This window comes from Vombatus ursinus, unplaced genomic scaffold, assembly GCF_900497805.2.
Source record: "Vombatus ursinus unplaced genomic scaffold, bare-nosed wombat genome assembly UNPS02014838.1, whole genome shotgun sequence".
Lineage (NCBI taxonomy): Eukaryota > Metazoa > Chordata > Mammalia > Diprotodontia > Vombatidae > Vombatus > Vombatus ursinus.
This window is the reverse complement of record NW_020954616.1, coordinates 1,986,616-2,005,659: the sequence shown is the minus strand read 5'-3', so window position 1 is coordinate 2,005,659 and position 19,044 is coordinate 1,986,616. Positions and strand designations below refer to the sequence as shown.

At 36.2% G+C, this 19,044-nt stretch overlaps 1 protein-coding gene and 1 pseudogene across 1 annotated transcript in view; one reads left to right on the top strand and one right to left on the bottom strand.

Moving 5' to 3' along the window:
* Nucleotides 1-19,044, top strand: part of LOC114026397 (olfactory receptor 10J1-like) — a 267,452-nt gene that overhangs the window by 49,437 nt on the left and 198,971 nt on the right.
* On the bottom strand, nt 10,439-10,769 carry LOC114026376 (annotated as a pseudogene).

Here is a 19,044-nt window from a genome sequence, read left to right as displayed (position 1 = left end):
ACAATATTTACCTGCATTATATAATATTTTTATCCAGGGAGAACATACTAAGGCTTTTTTATGGGCTTGGTATTAGAGAGTCAACACACTCCTGAATCTTTGGTCTGATATTTTGTGTCCCATGGCACTTGCTGTCATGTGATTGTTCAAGGCTTGTTCGTCACTTCCTACAAACTGTGAGATTGAGAGTATCCTTATTTGGTGGATTGATTATCATAAACTTAATACAAGCAACCAGATAAGTATTCAGCATATATATGCCCAGACAGGTGAGAGGAGGAGATGGAAGGGCCTTAATACAGAACAAATAAGAGATACAGCAACATGGTGATGAGTAAGACATAATCTAGAAAGCCTAACATAAGATTTGATACCTATGAGGGAATCGTTAAGATTAGAAGTTACTAGACTGAAATTTCCTTGAGGAAGGGATGATGTCCTAAACTTAATTTTAAACTTTAATTTTAATTTTGATCCTTCCTTGGTAGCTTGCTCAGTGATTTGTAAAAAAAATAAAAAATTTTGGGCAGCTAGGTGTTGTAGCAGATAGAGCACCAGCCCTGAAGTCAGGAGGGCCTGAGTTCAAATATGGCCTCAGACCAAACACTTGACACTTACTAGCTGTGTGACCCTGGGCAAGTCACTTAACCCTAATTGCCTAAAAAAAGAAATAAATAAAAAATTAAAAAATAAATAGGACATGGGTTTGAATTGAGAAAAGAAAACTAGCTTCTCAAGACCTTGTGAAATACACACACACACATGCACACACACACACACACACACACACACACATACACATATATACATACCTCCAGGTCTGAAAGATAAAAGGCTTAGAATAAGTCAGGTTGTAAGACTGGTAGAACTATTTTTTCTTCTTTAAAAACATGTTTTTAGACCTGGAAGTCAACCAGTGGAAGGAGGAGGGAGTGGGAGGGAAAGAGACAGAGGGAAAGAAAGAGAGGAAGAGAGAAGGAGGGAGAAGAAATGAGGGAGAGGATGGAAGGAGGGAGTAGGAGAGGGAAGGAGAGGGAAAGAGGGAGAGAGACACACAGAGAAGGAAAAACACTATGCTTTTCAGTGCTTATTCTTACTTTTTTTCTGTTTTGTTTTGTTTTTTGTTTTTTTTTTGGCTAGGCAATGGGGTTAAGTGACTTGCCCAGGGTCACACAGCTAGTAAGTGTTAATGTGTCTGAGGCCGGATTTGAACTCAGGTCCTTCTGAATCCAGGGCCGGTGCTCTATCCACTGTGCCACCTAGTTGCTCCCTTATTCTTACTTTGAATGGGAAACTTTTTGTGAGAGTTGGCATAACTTCAGCATAAAGAAGGCCTAAATACCAGCGCCACCTCTGATATACATTGGTTATTTGACCTTTGGGAAATCCCTTGATTTCTTAGGGCACTATGCATTAGTTTCTAAGTTTCATGCCTATGTAAGACCATGAGTCAGAGCAAGTGGGACTCTACATGGGTAAAGGAAGTTTTCTGATGCAGAGTTCTCTAGACCAAAGAAATGACAGATCTAATGCAAAACAACAACAGCAAAAAAAAGAGCAAGAACTGGAAAAAAGTTACTAGGCTGTTGTTTTTCACCATTCTATGAAGAAGAGGCAACAAGGAGAGGCCCTCCCAAAAACTGTGCTGGAAGAAACTAGGTTGGAAAATTTTCCAGTTTGGTCACCAGTCTAGCTAAGAAAAGGCACATCACCAGTAGGCTGACCACATAGTGATGAAACTTCATTGACCGTAGCAACCTGTGAAACAAAGAAAAATTTTAAATAGCTCTCAGTCTTGTTCAGCCCCCTTTAACTTCGGCAGTGATGGTAACAGAGTGATGGGGGAAAGGGAAGAGAATGTTAAGAACTACAAGATTTTTAAACTGTCAACAGACTTCAATTGGACTTGGTTTTCTATATATTAAATCCTTATCTAATGAATAATGTAGTGGACAGAATGCTAGAGAGTCTGAATTATATCAGTCTTGACATTTTGGCTAGAAATATAAATATCTTGTCATCATGTATTTCTGTATTAATAATAAGTACTTACAAAAAGACCACCATGATGGAGATATGAACTGATTCAACCATTCTATAGAGCAACTTACCTTTTGACTCAACAAATTAGGTCTATATCCCAAAGAAACACAAAAAGGAAAAAGAACCTATATGTACAAAAACATTTATAGCAGCTCTTTTCTGGTGGCAAAGAATGGGAAATTGAGGGGATACTCATCAACTGAGGAATGGCTGAACAAGTTGTGAATGTGATTGTGATAGAATACTATTGTGCCATAAAAAATGATAAATAGGATGCTCTCAGAAAAAACCTGAAAAGACTTCCATGTACTGATGGAAAGTGAAATGAGCAGAACCAGGAGAACATTGTACATAGTAACGGCAATATTGTATGATGATCAACTGTTAATGATTTAGCTATTTTCATCAGTACAATGATTCAAGACAACTCTGAAGAACTTACGATAAAAAATGCTATCCATCCCCAAAGAAAGAACTGATGGAGTCTGAATACAGATCAAAGCATACTTTTTTTTAAATTTTATTTTCCTTGGTTTTTTTTGGGGTGGGGTGGAAGGTCTATGTTTTCTTTCACAAGATGACTATTATGCAAATAAGTTTTGAGTGACTACACAAATGTAACCTATATCAAATTGCTTGCGTTACTAATGAGAGAGAGAGGGAAAGGAGAGAATTTAGAACTCAAATTTTTTTTAAAAATTAACATTAATATTGTTTTATATTTAATTAGGGAAAAATAAAATAATAAATAAATATTTTAAAAAGACCACCATGAAAACAGTTGTAGCTTATGCACCAACATTTACCGAAGACAAAGTGGTAGAGAAATTTTGTGAAGGACTTAATAAGACTCTCTAAATCAAATGAACATACACTCTGATACTTGGTGACATCAAGAAAATGTGGGGGAAAGTGAGGATTGGAAAAAATATATCATAAAGTATGGTTCAAGAGAAAGAAATGAGACAGTCCAAAAACTTTCTAGATTATATAGAAGCCTCATACTTCTAAATTATGAACACTATTTAAAAAAAAAGTCCTGGTAAGTGCTTGAGAGAGTACCAAATAATACCACAACATAAAGTATGAAATTGACTGCATTTTAACAGACAGGAAAAGACATATTAAAGATGTGGGAGTTGTTCCTGAGTCAACACATAGTAAGATCCATCACAGCTAAGATTATAATTTATACTAAATAAGAAAAAAGAGTAGTAATGACAAAAATATGGAGTATAATTAAGCTATCTTGAACCATTTAAATAAGCTGTTGAAAATTTAAAATCAGGAAATAAACAACAAAAATGTCATAGGGAACAATTATAATAATTTCATCCAGTAATTAAACAAAGGTATATTAATTATTACAACAAGGAAACCAAAAGAGCCCAGAAAATGTCTTAATATGGAAACATTTGGCTCACTTGTCAAACAGAGAGAGACGGCTGCCAATGGTAACAGCAGTTTAGAACATAAATTTGCCTGTAACAATCTATTTAAAGAGAATGGACAATGATGAGTAGTACCATCTCATAAAACAGAAAGAAGCTGTAGTGGGCAAAATCTATCTAAACATTGGCAAGATAGTCAATTAAGCAGTCACTCTAAAGGCATTCAAGGATGAAAACAGAGAAGATTACAAATTAAATGGTAGCCCCTTGGTCTCACTCTTTTAGCTGGAACTAGGCTGTATAGGTTCCCAGAGATCAGTGACTTCTTCTCCCCTCAGTGTTCTATCATTGGGTAACTCTGAGACACTGTGGCTCATGAGCCCCCATCCAGTGCACTCCCCAATATTTTTTCTTCTTTTATAGTATTTTGTTTTTTTTCCAATTATATGTCAAGAAAAATTTTAGCATTCATTTTTGCAAGATTTTGAGTTGCAAATTTTTTCTCCCTCCCTTCCTTCCTCCTCTCCCCTCTTCTGAAAATGGTAGGCAATTTGATATAGGTTATATACATGCAATTATGTAAAACATATTTTCATATTAGTCATAGTAGTGAAAGAAGAAACGAATCAAAAGGAAAAAAACACAAAAAAATATAAAATGAGTGAAAAAAGTATGCTTTTGGGGCAGCTAGGTGGTGCAGTGGATAGAGCACCAGCCCTAGATTCAGGAGGACCTGAGTTCTAATCCAGCCTCAGACACATAATACTTACTAGATGTGTGACCCTGGGCAAGTCACTTAACCCCATTGCCCAGCCAAAAAAAAAAAAGATTAAAAAAAAGGAAAAAGTATGCTTTGACTGCATTCAGAGTCCATCAGTTCTTTATCTGGATATGGATTGAATCTTCCTTCGTGAATCCTTTGTACTTGTCTTGTATCGTTGTGTTGCTGAGAATAGTCAAGTTATTCATAATTGATCATCACACAATGTTGCTGATACTGTGTACAATGTTTTCCTGGTTCTGCTCATTTCACTTTGCATCAGTTTGTACAAGTCTTTCCAGGTTTTTCTGAAATCTGCCTGTTCATCATTTCAATAGTATTCCATTACATTCCTGTGCTACAGGTTGTTCAGCCATTCCCAAATTGATGGGTAGCCTTTCAATTTTCAATATTTTGCCACCACAAAAAGAACTGGTCTAAATAGTTTTGCATGTGCAGGTCCTTCTCCCTTTTTTATGGTCTCTTTGGGCTACAGACATATTAGTGGTATTTCTGGATCAAAGGGTATGCACAGTTTGGTTGCCATTTGGGCAATCTTCCAAATTGTTCTCCTGCACTCCCCAATATTAATAAACCAATTGACAATAATTAATTTTTACAAAGAGATAATCACTAGGAAGGTATAGGAAGACTAGTGATTATAAAGCAACTGTTCCAAACCAGCAGATGCCCTCTCCTCTATGCACACGTTTGGTATCCGAGGATAGCGAGCAAAAATTTAAAGTACAAAGGAACAGATTTATAAGACAGATATCTAAGGAAACTTGTGGGTTAGAGGAATATCCCACACATTATTATCCTAGGAGTCCTTTTATCTTTTCATAGAGTCCCTACCCAGCTTGCTTGCAGACATAGCTTTGGCATTGGAGAAATTGACTCCCTTTCCCATAAGGCTGGCCTTTCACTGGACTCAGCTAGTGCTGCTCTAGGATCTGGTTGTTGAGAAGACCTCTGATGGCTCTTCTGACATTTCAAAACAATATGTTTCATTCCATCATGCTCATTCCCTATGATCAAGAAGGAATAAAAACAAAAGAAACAACCTACACTCAAGGGACATATATTGACTTGGTGGGGAAATAAGTCAGGCGTTGCCCTTCTGTCCACTTTAAAACTAACAGAAGTCCTCCTCTCTTAAAAACTACCATAGAAGATGCAGAGACCATCCACTTAAATCTTCTGTATGCACACTCAATTATGGCTCATTCTCCACTAAGTCATCAGTCCTTCTAGCTCCTCAACCACCAAAAGACTTTATCATCACTGAGTCATCATGGCCAGAATCAGCTTTTAAAACTCCATGTACTGAATTAACAGAAGAAAGAAGACATTTTGTATGCACTGAATAGCATGTGTTAAGGACTGAGCATTCATTGGTCAGTTCTCCCATTATAGAAAGTAAATGGATATGTTTTGTGAAAATGATGCAACAAACTGTTTTCTCTGTTAAAGAGGGTAGAATCATTACATTTGGTCCCTAACATGACAGCTTTTGTAGTATTTTCAGAGGAAGTAAAAAATAGCACTAGAGAGAATATGGGGAAAGGGTCCAGATTAGATCAAGTACATATAGGAAAGATCCATGTTGGAGACACAGCAATTTTGAGGGCATTGAGGGACCTCTTACAAAGATATTTAAAAGAGAAGAAGACAAAAAGGATATGGGGAAAAAAACTTCAGACTTCATTGATACAAAAAAAAGCTGGTCATCTAGAGAATATTAACAATCACTTATATATATGCCTACTTTCTCATCTATACAAAATCTTTATGAGTGTCATTAATACACATATTGAGCAACTCTTCAATAAAGGTATTATTAGTAGGGAGTAAGGAAGTTTTCAAAATGTTATTCAGCAATGTTATTCAGCATCTTTATATTCTCACAATTGACTAAGATAAATAGAGAATTGATTCTGTTGTGATTATTGTTTTTTGATCATGGAAAATATATACCACCTAGATTAAATATGAAAAATGTTAATGTCCAGGCTCTTTTACAATGAGATGTCTCCCATCTATATATCAATATCTCCAGAAATCCTTGGAAATGTAACCACACCAATGATATTATTCAATGACCTTTTGATGATAAATATTAGATTGAACATAAAACTGGGATATGGTCTCACAAAGTATTTAACCAATCCAGGTAGAATAAAGATTTCCTGTGAATAGTGAAGTCTTTCAGATGCTCTTTTTCTTTCTTTTTTCTTTTTTTAACAGATAATGTTATATTGGCTCCATCAAATCCCAAGACATTGAATAGCTTCTTGTACTATCCATCCAAACAGGAAAGACCAAATGAATGAAGGATATCTATTACCCATCTTTAAACATATATATGATTGGGCATTATAGATTTTCTCCAGAGTATATATTTCTGTATAGACAATACTGATGGAAAATTAACTGGGCCCAGAATTAAAAATGAAAAAAACAGGCTAGATTGACCTAGGAAAAATGAAAATCACTTTTACTGACCCTAAACTTCCCACAACAGAGAAAATCCATCTTTTAATATAGACATTTTAGCCATCTTTCTATACATGGCTGAGATCTGGAACACTACTACCTCTACAGTACTAAAAATGCACATTACATAAAGAGCAATGGAAAGTGTACAGTGTGTGTGATGTGTATGAGCATCTCAAAACATATAATCAATGAGAAACTCCAAAGAAGAAAAGGGGTAAAGAATGTCATCAAGGAATTATAGGATAAAAATGGAACATGGGTTGCTTATGTGGTAAGAGCAAGAGATGGCAGGTACAGAAACAAAGTTTTCCACTAGCACTCTATAATGTCAAGAGAAAGCTAGGAAAGCTTCTCACATGTTGGATAGACCCCTGTAGAAAACTTTGAGGAAGAGATGAATGAGAGTAACACTGGATGGGCAGGCATGGGTGGGTTATGATCTATATCATTAGTAAGAATCAATAATTGGTGAGATCACAGATTCTTTTATGTATTTGAAAAATAAAAATTGATATACAAGGGAGGGAAACTGTATAGTGGTAGCCAGAGCCTGGGAACATGACCTTAAGTCTCACAAAGAATGTAAACTACCTTGAGTAAATATAAACAGCAAAAGAAGCTCCAATTATCTCATGGGAACACTTTCATGTGACTTTGGGTTATCTCTGGCATTATGCCTTCTTTGTTCTGTTTCTATATATTTGACCTGGCCAGGGGTTGGTGCAAGGAACCATTAAATCATTCTCTCCTCCTGCCACCAAGGACTGGGTCTCATGAGTAAACTCCCTTAAACAATCCAATTAACTCTAATAAAATTTATTAATAACCAAGCTGACATGGGTCCCTCTTTCTTTGGTATTTCAGTATTGTCTCAGAGGGTCTGCATCTCTACAATTGGCATATAAGTATAGAAAAGATCAGTTCTCTTACATTTGACTTTACAATTGGCAGAGTTGACAGGATAGTCTGTCCCTCTACAAATCTTGTGTTCTTACAGGAGCATTAACAAGTAGGGGGCTTCTGGTAAGAGGTAACACTTGAGTTGAACTTTGAAGAAAGCCAGGGATTTTATGAGCTAGAAATTATAGAGTTCATTGCAGTCATAAGGCATAGTCTGTCCATAGACATATTAATGAGAGATGGAATGTAGCATATTGGAAATAGCTAATACATAAGTTTGCTAGAACAGAGATTGCAGGAGGAAGATGGTCAATAAGGCTATTATGAATAATAAGGCTATAATAAGACTAGAAAAATAAGTTAAATCCCAGGTTGTGAAAGGATATAAATTTCAAACAGAGGATCTTTATCTTCAAGGGAAGGGGGAGACACTATAGCTTCTTGGACAACAAGGTTACATGGTCCCACCAAGCAGTAGAAACATAAATTTGGCAGTTTGAGGAGGATAGATTGGAGAAGGGGAGAAAACAGAGCCAGGCAGAACAATTAAGATGGTTTTTTTTTTATAATAAACTAGACAAGAAGTAATGGCTACTAGAGTAGAAACCATGTAACTATAGAGAAAGGAACATATGAAAGAGATATTTTAGAGGCAGAATTCTCTAGATTAACAACCAACTGGATATATAGGGTGATTGAGAGAGAGGACTCAAGAATAATTCCAATGTTACAAACTTAGTTAACTGTGTTACATTTTAAAATAAAGGCAAACTGAAGCAAAAAAGTTCTACATTTGTTTCATTGGTGAGACTAGTAGTCAATAACAAAATAGGTCTTAAACTCCTCAGCAAGCCAAGACCATGAGATAGAGCTTATAACCTTCTTATCTTTTTTGGGTAGTATAAGAGAACAAAAAACAAGAAGCATCATGGGTGGAAAACAGTATAATTGGTTACAAAGTCGTAAGTATATAGGCACCAAAACTAATATGATTGGCTGGACATTTGGGTCAAGCAACACCATCTCCTTCCGTCTTGCTGTCAGAAAAGGTTGATTGATAGGGTCCGTCCATTCATTGGTTGAACAGAGATAACAGACTTCTCAGAGACCATCTGTATTTGGTAAGGCTTGTTAATAGGATAACAGATCTCCCTGACTTGCACATGGGTATGCAAAGCTGTATAGAAATAACAATTAGAGTGATTTATAGGGAAACGACTTTTATTATTTTTAGTTTTCAACATTCACTTTCACAAGATTTTGAGTTCCAAATTTTTCCCCATCTCTCCCCTCCCCTCACCCCAAGACAGCATGCATTCTGAATACCCCTTCCCCCATCTGTCCTCTCTTCTATCACACCCCTCTCTTATCTCTTTCCCCTTCTATTTTCCTGTAGGGCAGGATAGATTTCTACACCCCATTGCCTGTATATCTTATTTTCCAGTTGCATGTAAAAACAATTTTAATATTTGTTTTTAAAGATTTGGGTTCCAAATTCTCTCCCTTCTTCCTTCTCCAGCAACCCTCATTGGGAAGGCAAGCAACTCAATATGGGTTATTCAGGTGGACTCACACAAAACACTTCCATAATAGTCATGTCATGGGAAAATAACTATATTTCCCTCCATCCTATTCCACCTCCTGTTTATTCTATTCTCTCCTTTGACCCTGTCCCTTCCCAAAAGTGTTTGCTTCTGATTACCTCCTCCCCCAATATGCCCTCCCTTCTATCATCTCCACTCTCTTATCACCTTCTCCCCTATTTTCTTTTAGGGTAAGATAGATTTCCAACCCAATTGAGTGTGTATGTTAATCCCTCCTTAAGACAAATCTGATGAGAGTAAGGTTCATTTATTCCTTCTCACTTCCCCCCTTCCCCTCCACTGTAAAAGCTTTTTCTGGTCTCTTTTATGTGAGATAATTCACTCCATTTGATCTCTCCCTTTCTCCTTCTCCCAGTATAATCCTCTCTCACTTCTTAATTTTATTTTTTAGGTATCATCCCTTCATATTCAACTCACCCTGTGCCCTCTGTGTATGTGTGTGTGTATACACACACATACATGTATATGTGTGTGTATACACACACATACATGTATATGTGTATGTACATATATATGTGTATGTATGTATGTATGTATGTATGTATGTATATTCCCTCCAACTACCCTAACACTGAGAAAGGTATCATGAGTTACAAATATCATCTTTCCATGTGGAAATGTAAGCAGTTCAACTTTAATAAATTCCTTATGATTTCTCTTTCCTGTTTACTTTTTCATGCTTCTCTTGAGTCTTGTATTGGAAAACCAAATTTATATTCATCTCTGATCTTTTCATCAAGAATGGTTGGAAATCTTCTATTTCATTGAATGTATGTTTTTTCCCCTGAAAGATTATACTCAGTTTTGCTGGGTAAGTGATTCTTGGTTGTAATACTATCTCCTTTGCCCTCTGGAATATCATATTCCAAGCCCTCTGGTCCCTTAATGTAGAAGCTGCTAAATCTTATGTTATCCTGATTATGTTTCCACAATACTTAAATTGTTTCTTTCTTGCAATATTTTCTCCTTGACCTGAGAACTCTGGAATTTGGCTATAATATTCCAAGAAGTTTTTCTTTTAGCATCTCTTTCAGGAGGTGATTGGTGGATTCTTTCAAGTTCTATTTTACGTTTTGGTTCTAGAATATCAGGGCAGTTTTCCTTGATAATTTCTTGAAAGATGATTTCTAGGCTCTTTTTTTGATCATGATTTTCAGGTTCTACAATAATTTTTTTTGAGGTAGACTAACCATTTTATTTTCCTCTGATTGGTTCAGGAATGTTGATAGGCAGATAGCTCTTTATATGGGCTTTGGAGAGGGCCTGGGGGCAGTACCAGCAGGTCTGAAGTGGGGTGGGGGTGTCTGATCCTTTCATGCCTGACAGGACCAATTTCTCACCACCTTGCTGTGGATCGTGTAGCTCACACAGTAATGGAGTTTCACATACAGTTTGGGCATCACATAGGAGTCAAAGACACTGGCCTTGCTGAAGCTTCCATGATGTTGTGGATGATGAACTTCTTGATTGCTTCATCCTTGGGACACAGCAGGTGCAGTTGGTGCAGCGGATGGGCTGCATGTGGCCATGGCCCTTCTTGGCATGCCCATTCTTCATCCTCTTCTTGGTCATCTTGGAAGCCACAAACTGAAAAAGTAGTCCAATAATTTTTAAATTATCTCTCCTGGATCCAGTTTCCAGGTCAATTGTTTTTTTTATGATATATTTCACACTGTCTTCTATTTTTTCATTCTTTTGGTTATATTTTATAATTTCTTGATTTCTCATAGAGTCATTAGCTTCCATTTGCTCCATTCTAGTTTTCAAGGAATTATTTTCTTCAGTGAGCATTTGGACCTCCTTTTCCATTTGGCCAATTCTGCTTTTTAAGGTATTCTTCTCCTCATTGGCTTTTTGCCATTTGGGTTAGTCTATTTTTTAAGGTATTATTTTCTGCAACATTTTTTGGGTCTCCTTTAGCAAACTGTTGACTCATTTTTCATAATTTTCTTGCCTCAATCTCATTTCTCTTCCCAGTTTTTCCTCTACTTCTCTTATGTGCTTCTCAAAATCCTTTTTGAGCTCTTCCATGGCCTGAGACCAATTCATATTTTTTCTTGGAGGCTTTGGATGTCAGGACTTTGACTTTATTGTCTTCTTTTGGTTGTATGTTTTGATCTTCTTTGTCACCAAAGTAAGATTCTATAGTCTGAGTATTTTTAACTCTGTTTGCTCATGTTTCCAGTCGATTACTTGATTATTAAACTCCTTGCTAAGGTAGGGCTCTGCTTGCAGTGTGGAGGGTGTACTGTTCCAAGCTTCAGGGATTTTGTGCAGCTGTTTTCAGAGATACTTCTAGGGACTTGTAAATTTTCAGTTCTTCCAAAGTGGTATGATCAAAGGAGAGGTGTTTACTCCTCTCCTGGCCTGTGCTCTGTCTTTGAGTGACCAGGAGCACTCTTTTCTGCCCTACAACTATGAGGAGGGTTTCCTTCTCCACTGCTGCCACAAGCTCTGCTATGCCAGTGCTTCTCCTCACCCCAAAACTGCCACCCAGGACTAGAACCCAGATCCAGGCATGGGCAAAGCAAGAGAATCCTGCCTCAGTGCCAGGAGAGAGATCCCTACAATCTCACTCTGATCAGCCTCTCTATCTCCCCACCATCTGTGGGCTGAGAGCTTTGGAAGCAGCCGCTACCTCAGTGGCCATTGCCCAGGGGCTGCACCAGGACTGGGGCTGGACCATGTTCCTCTCTCACTCAAGTCCTACAGACTTTTACCACTGACCTTCTAAGTTGTCTTTGGTGTTTGTGTGTTGAGAAGTCTGGAGACCAACACAGCTGCCTGTGATTCAGTCCCCTGAGGCCTGCTCCAGTTTTGCTGAGGTTCAGTCTTTGCCTATGCGAACTGTGTTCGCCCAGTTCAGCCCATGCTGAACTGTGTTCCTCTCCCAGCCTGGAGCAACAGACCCTCCCCATCAACCATCCAGGTTGTCTTGGGTTAGAAATTTGTTTCACTGTGTCTTTTTGTGGGTTCTGCTGTTCTAGAATTTGTTTAGAGCCATTTTTACAAGTATTTAGAAGAGTTTGGGGGAGAGCTCAAGCAAGTCACTGCTCTTACTCTGTCTTCTTGTCTCTGCCCTAGGTAAACAACTTTTAAATTTAACTTAGAGAGGAAAACTGAACTTTTGGATCTATGAACTTCTGGGCTTAACTCAGAGACAAAGAAACATGGCTCAGGCAGTTACAAAATAGAATCAATTATAAAATGGAATCAAGTAGAAAATAGAAAATCAATATATTATGTTCTCAATTGGAAGGATGATGTTACCCTCACTGGGAATAGAAAAGAACATAAGAGGAGAAGGCTTCATGAAAAAGATAGTTCTATTTTGAATATGTTGTATTTATTTGGGTTGTTTTTGGCTTTGTAGGGAACAGATTTGATGAGTGATAAGACAATTAAGATCGGTTATTTATAATTTCCTCCATAACATTGATGACACAAGACTATAGAGAAATGTATTCCTGGTGAACCAAATTATAATTTTAAAATATTTGCAGAAACTCATAGCCCACTGGATCTTAGACCCAAAATTTGCCCTGGTTATAATGTTACAAGATCTGAGATAAATAGAACTGGCCAGACTAAGTTCCTAGTAAAGATAACTAGGTGGAATAGAGTATGGACTTGGAGTAAGGGGGAAGCCCTGAATTTAAATCCTGCCATAGACACTTAGTAGTCCTGTGACCTAGGTCAAGTCACTTAATCTCTCTCAGTCTTAATTTCCTTATCTTTAAGATGAGGACAATAAAAGCACCTACCCCACAAGATTGTTGTGATGATCAAACAGGATAACACAGGTGTTTCATAAACTTTAAAGATCTATATAAATGCTGGTAGAAACCAAGTACTGAATGGAACCACAGTCTTGTTGCTGTAGGATTTCTTTGTTGCCCCCTTTTCCTTGCTCCTTGGTACTCCTTTGCAGACAAACTCATGATGAAATACCTAGATTAACCACAATATAGGATGAAGCCCTTGGCCAAAAGGTGGAAACATCCTGTACTGATCAGTGAGCGTCAGGCCCACATCCTTCTATAGCAGATCCTCCAGTATCTGTGGATAGGGTGTTTATTAACTATTCATAGCCTAAATTGGTGGACATTTTCTCCCCAAACCTAGACTGCAGGCAACTTTCAATCCTCATACATTGTTACATGAAAGTGGAGAAGATGGCGAGGGGTCTCATTCTTTGCCAGTGTGTCCTGACCAATCATGATTTTAGAGGACCAGTGATGAAGAATGCTACCTATATCCTGGCAGAGCAGAAATGGACTGAATAGGCAAAATTAGACATTTTGGGGCATAGCCAATGTAGGAATTTGTTTTGATTGATTATTATTGTTAACAAATATAAATAATCAAGAGAGGAGGGGAGGTAGGGTGTAAAAAGAAAATGAAATATATGATTTTAACTTCAAAAAAGGAATCACTTAGAGTTTGAGTTTGATGAAACCTACCTAGTCCAACTCTATCTGAAAAAAAAGTTGTCTTTATAACATCACCAACAAGTTTAGTCATATAAGGTATTCCAAAAGTCTTAATATAGCTTTAATAGCTTAAAACTGTACTAAGGCTTTTGGGATAACTTGTACCATCTTTGCTTAAAAACTTCCAATGAAAGGGCACCTATTACCTCTTGAGGTAGCTCATTGTACTTTTAGATAGTTCTATTTGTTGGGAAGATTTTTCTGGAGAACAAATCTAAATTTACTCTTTTGCAACAGTCACCCTTGCTCCTAGCTCTGCCTTCTGGGGCAAACAGGTCTTTTCCCCATGATATAACCATGATATAAAGGTAGCTAGGTGGCACAGTGGATAGAGTTTTGGACCTGGAGTCAAGAATACTTAAGTTAAAATCCAGCTTCAGAAGTTTATTAGCTGTGTGACCCTGGACATGTCACTTAACTCCTATTTACCTCAGTTTCCTCAACTACAAAATGAAGATAATAATAGCACCTGCCTCCCAGGGTCATGGTGAGGATCAAATGAAATAATATTTGTAAAGTTCTTGGTACTATGTAAATGCTAGATCTTATCATTAGCCCGCCAAATACTTACAGACAATGATCAGGTTTCTTTTGAGTCTTCTTTTTTTCCTAGGCTAAACATACCCAGTTCCTTCAACCAATCTCCATATCATATGAATGCAAAGGCTATCACCACCTTATTATCCTCCTCTGGAAGCATTTCAGCTTATCAATGTTCTTCCTAAGATTTGGTGCCCAGAGTGGAACACAATGCCTCAGCTATGGTCTGCACTTGGCAGAGTGAAATAGGATTATCATCTCTTCATTCCTGGAAGCTGTACCTCTTAGTGCATCCGAAGATCACATTACCTCTTCCATGTACTTTATCACATTATTGTCTCATGGTGAGTTGGCAATACATTGAAACACCCATGTCTTTTTCATATATCCTATCCTGCTTCTCTTATATAAAGTTGTTATTTTGAACCCAAGATTTACTTCTATCCATGTTATATCCCATATTATTAGATTAAATTTCTAACTTATAAGAGTTTTTGGATCCTGACTATAACATCCAGGATTTTAACACTCTTCCTAGGTTTATATAATTTGCAAATTTGATGATATCTTTGTCTATTTACCTTTCAACTATAAAAATGTTAAACAACACAAGGCAGTCTAAAGATTTCCTTCTTGAATTTTTTTTAAAAAATTATAATTGCCAAGATAAATAGCTGAGTTAATTCACAGTAATCCTAGCACAGAAACCTTTTGCATTTGTCTGGTATCTTCCAGCTATAACTCTAAAGGACTGAGACAGCTGTGGAAGGAGTGCCCATGAGCAAGTTGTCACAGCTAGCTTTCCTCAGATTTGGGTTCTTCTCACATCATAAGAAACAGTACCTGTCTAAAATTATATACAGTTAGAGGAGTTGTGAATTGATCTAGTCATTCTGGAAAGCAATTTAGAAATATGCCCTCAAAATTACTAAGTTGTGGAAACCCTTTAATCCAACTATACCACCACTAAGTCTATGACTCTAAAATTGAAGGAAGAGGAAAGGATCAGTATGTACAAATATATTTATAGTTGCTTTTAAAAAATAGTATTTTTTTTCCAATTGCAAGTGAAGACAATTTTTAGCATTCATTTTACAAGATTTTGGGTTCCAAATTTTTCTCTCTCCTTTTCCTCCCCTCTTCCTAAAATGGTAGGCAATTTGATATAGGTTATACATGTGTTATCATGTTTAACATATTTCCATGTTAGTCACAGTTGTGAAACAAGAAACTGATCAAAAGGAAAACAACTACAAAAAAGAATAAAATAAGTGAAAAAATATGTTTTGATTTGCATTCAGAGTCCATCAGTTTTTTATTCGGACATGGATAACATTTTCCTTTATGAGTCCTTTGAATTTGTCTTGGATCATTTTGTTGCTGAGATCTGATTTTATCATCACACAATGTTGCTGATACTGTGCACAATGTTTTCTTGATTCTGCTCATTTCACTTTGCATTGGTCCATACAAGCCTATCCAGGTTGTTCTGAAATCTGTTCATCACTTCTTATTGCACAATAGTATTCCATTACATGAGTACCACAGCTTGTTCAACCATTCCCCAATTGATGGGCATCCCCTCAGTTTCCAATATTTTGCCACCACAAATAGGGCTGCTATAAATATTTTTGCACATGTAGGTCTTTCCCCCCTTTTTATGATCTCTTTGAGCCACAAACCTACTGGTGCTATTGCTGGATCAAAGGGTATGCACAATTTGGTTGTCCTTTGAACATAGTTCCAAATTGTTCTGCAGAATGGTTGGATCAGTTCACAACTCTACCAATAATGTATTAGAGTCCCAAATTTCTCACATCCTCTCTAACATTTATCATTTTCCTTTATTGTCTTATTAACCAATCTGATGGGTGTGAGGTAGTATCTCAGAGTTATTTTAATTTGAATTTCTCTACTCAATGGTGATTTAGAGCATTTTTTCATATGCCTATAGACAACTTTAATTTCTTCATCTAAAAACTGTCTATTCATTTCCTTTGACCATTTATCAATTGGGAAATGGCTTGTATTCTTATACATTTGATTCAGTTCTCTATATATTTGAGAAATGAAGCCTTTGTCAGAGACATTTGCTATAAAGATCATTTCCCAGTTTTTTGCTTTCTTTCTAATTGTGGTTGCATTGGTTTTGTTTGTGCAACAGTTTTTTAATTTAATATAATCAAAATCATCTATTTTCCATTTTATAATGTTTTCTGCCTTTTGTTTGGTCATGAATTCTTCCCTTCCCCGTAGATCTGGCAGGTACACTGTTCCTTGTTCTAATTTGTATATGGTGTCCCCTTTTATGTGTAAATAATGTCCCCATTTTGACTTTATCTTGTTATATGATGTGAGATGTTGGTCTATACCTAGTTTGTGTGCTATCGTGTTCCAATTTCCCCAGCAGTTTTTGTCAAATAGTGAGTTTTTATCCCAAGTGCTAAGGTCTTTGGGTTTATCAAAAACTAGGTTATTACAGTCATTGACTACTGTATCTTTTGTACTTGATTTATTCCACTGATTAATAATTAATAGATTCCTTCTATTTCTTAGCCAGTAGCAGATAGTTTTGATAATTGCAGCTTTATAATATAGTTTGAGATCTGGTATTGCTAGGCCACCTTCCTTTGTATTTTTCATTAATTCCCTTAATATTATTGACATTTTGTTCTTCCAGATGAATTTTGTTGTTATTTTTTTCTAGCTCTATCAAATAATTTCTTGGTAGTTTGATTGGTTTGGTACTGAATAAGTTAATTAGTTTAGGCAGAATTTTTATTTTTATAATATTAACTCAGCCTATCCATGATATTTTTCCAGTTGTTTTGATCTGACTTTTTTTGTGTGAAAAGTGTTTTGTAATTGTGTTCATATAGTTCCTGGGTTTGCCTTGGCAGGTAGACTTCCAAGTATTTTATAATGTTTACTTGATTGTTTATTTTAAATGGAATTTTTCTTTTGATCTTGCTGCTGGGCTTTGTTGGTCATATAAAGAAATGCTGCTAATTTATGTGCATTTCTCTCATATTCTGCAACTTTGATAAAGTTGTTAATTATTTCAAGTAGTTTTTTAGTTGATTCCTAGGGTTCTGTAAGTATACAATCTTATCATCTGCAAAGAGTGATAGTTTTGTTTCCTCATTGCCTATTCTAATTCCTTCAATTTATTTTTCTTCTCTTATTGCTATAAACTAACATTTCTAGTACTATATTGAATAATAGTGGTGATAACGGCATCCTCGCTTCACCTTTGATCTTATTAGAAAAGCTTCTAGTTTATCTCCATTACAGATATTGATCACTGATGATTTTAGATAGATACTGCTTATCATTTTAAGAAACACTTGCTTTATTCCTATGCTCTTTAGTGTTTTTTAATAGGGATTGCTGCTGTTTTTTGTCAAAAGCTTTTTCAGCATCTACTGAGATAATCATATGATTTCAATTGGTTTTATTATTGATATGGTTGATTATGCTGATAGTTTTCCTAGTATTGAACCAGTTCCAGATTTGTGGTATAAATTTTACCTGGTCATAGTGTATAAACTTTGTGATATATTGCTGTAATCTCCTTGCTAGTACTTTATTCAAAATTTTTGCATAGATATTTATTAGAAAAATTGGTCTGTGATTTTCTTTCTCTGTTTTAGCTCTTCCTGGTTTAGGAAGCAGCACCATATTTATGTCATAAAAAGAGTTTGGTAGGATTCCTTCTTCACCTATTTTTCAAAAAAAGTTTATTTAGTACTGGAATCAATTGTTCTTTAAATATTTGGTGGAATTCAATCATGAATCCATCTGACCCAGGGGATTTTTTTTCCTAAGCAGTTCATTAATGACCTGTTCAATTTTTTTTATTTAAGATGGGGTTATTTAGACATTCTATTTCCTGGTAATTTACAATCTAGGTAATTTATATTTTCATAAAGAAGAATCAGAACAAAAGAAAAAACCACAGGAAAGAAAAAAACAAACAAAAAAAGTGAAAATAGTGTGCTTTGATCTGCATTCAGACTCCATAGTTCTTTCTCTGAATGTGGATAGCATTTTCCATCACAAGTCTTCTGGAATTGTTTTGGATCATGGTATTGCTGAGAAAAGCTAAGTCTATCAGAGTTGATCATTGCACAATTTTGCTGTTACTGTGTACAGTGTTTTTCTGGTTCTGCTCACTTCACTCAGTATCAGTTCATGAAGTCTTTCTAGGTTTTTCTGAAATCTACCTGCTCATCACTTCTTTTAGAATAGTAATGTTCCACCACATTCATATACTATAACTTGTTCAGCCATTCTCCAATTGATGGGCATCCCTTCAATTTCCAATTCTCTACCACCACAAAAAGAGCTGCTATAAATATTTTTGTACATGTAGGTCCTTTTCCCTTTTTTATAATCTCTTTGGGATGTAGATCTAGTAATGGTATTATTGAATCAAAGGGAGTGCACAGTTTTATAGCCCTCTGGGCATAGTTCCAAATTGATCTCCATAGTGGTTAGATCATTTCACAACTCCACCAACAATGCATTAATGTTCCAATTTTCCCACGTCTTCTCCAACATTTATCATTTTCCTGTTTTGTCATGTTGGCCAATCAGATAGGTGGGAGGTGGTAGCTCAGAGTATTTTTCATTTGCATTTCTCTAATCAATAGTGATTTAGAGCATTTTTATATGTCTTAGTTACATCTGCAAATGGTCTGTTCATATCCTTTGATCATTTATCAATTGAGAAATAATTTATATTCCTATAAATTTGATTCAGTTCTCTATATATTTTAAAAATGAAGCCTTCATCAGAAATATTAGCTGTA